We start from the raw sequence: 1,633 nt of genomic DNA, 5'->3' as shown, positions 1-1,633 counted from the left end.
AAGCTGCCAGTTAAACACCACTATCGTACCTGCTTCCACCACCTCCTCTGGCAGCGAATTCCAGACACTCACTACCCTCTGTGTAAAAAACTTGCCCCGCACATCTCCTCTATAGTTTTCTCCTCTCACCTTAAATCTATGTCCCCTAGTAATTGACTCTTCCACCCTGGGAAAAAGCTTCTGACTATCTATTCTGTCCATGCTACTCATAATTTTGTAAACTTCTATCAAGTCGTCCCTCAATCTCCGTTGCTGTAGTGAGAACAATCTGAGTTTCTCCAACCTCACCTCATAGCTAATAACCTTCAGACCAGGCAGCATCCAGGTAATCCTCCTCTGCACCCTCTCCAATGCCTCCATATCCTTCTGGTAATGTGGCGACCAGAATTGCACGTAATATTCCAAGTGTGGCCTAACCAAGGTTCTATACAGCTGCAGCATGACTTCCCAGCTTTTATACTCAAAACCCCTGCCAATGAAGGCAAGCATGCCATATGCCTTCCTGACTACCTTATCCACCTGCGTTGCCACTTTCAGTGGCCTGTGGACCTGTACACCCAGATCCCTCTGCCTATCAATGCACTTAAGGGTTCTGCCATTTACTGTATAATTCCTGCCTGTATTAGACCTTCCAAAATGCATTACCTTGCATTTGTCCGGATTAAACTCCATCTGCCATTTCTCAACCCAAGTCTCCAATCGGTCTATATCCCGTTGTATCCCTTGACAATCCTCTTCACTATGTGCAACTCCTCCAACCTCAGTGCTGTCTGCAAACTTACTAATTAGCCCAGTTACATTTTCCTCCAAATCATTTATGTATACTACAAACAGCAAAGGTCCCAGCACTGATCCCTGCGGAACTCCACTAGTCACAGCTCTCCATTCAGAAAAGCACCCTTCCACTGCCACCCTCTGTTTTCTATGACCAAGCCAATTCTGTATCCATCTTGCCAGCTCACCTCTAATCCCGTGCGACTTTACCTTCTGTACCAGTCTGCCATGAGGGACCTTGTCAAAGGCCTTACTGAAATCCATGCAGTTAACATCCACTGCCCTTCCATCGTTGATCATCTTTGTCACTTCCTCGAAAAACTCACACATCAAGTTAGTGAGACACAATCTCCCCTTCACAAAACCATGCTGCCTCTCACTAATATGCCCATTTGCTTCCAAATGGTAGTAAATCCTGTCACAAAGAATCTTCTCCAATAATTTCCCTATCACTGATGTAAGGCTCACCGGCCTGTAATTTCCTGGATTATCCCTGCTACCTTCTTAAACAATGGAACAACACTGGCCATTCTCCAGTCCTCTGTGATGTCACAGTTGCTGGCTCACAGCAGCTGAAAGGGAAATGGTGCACTCCTCAGCTCCGACTGTCACCCACAAGACCGCACCGACTCCTAGCAAGATAGGTCTCACTTGAATCCCCAGTCTTTATTTATAGGCACTGCTCAGCTCCCAACTTTCTCCCACAGGTCCGCGTTGACTCCCAGCAAATGTTAGTTGCCACTTATCAGCCCAGGACTGAATGTTTTCTATGTCTTGTTGCATCTGAGGAGTCATGAATGCTGTTGAACATTGTGCAATCATCAGCAAACATCCCCATTCCTGACCTTACAATGGAGGG

This window comes from Carcharodon carcharias, chromosome 17 (genome assembly GCF_017639515.1).
Source record: "Carcharodon carcharias isolate sCarCar2 chromosome 17, sCarCar2.pri, whole genome shotgun sequence".
NCBI lineage: Eukaryota > Metazoa > Chordata > Chondrichthyes > Lamniformes > Lamnidae > Carcharodon > Carcharodon carcharias.
This window is presented reverse-complemented; position numbering follows the sequence as displayed.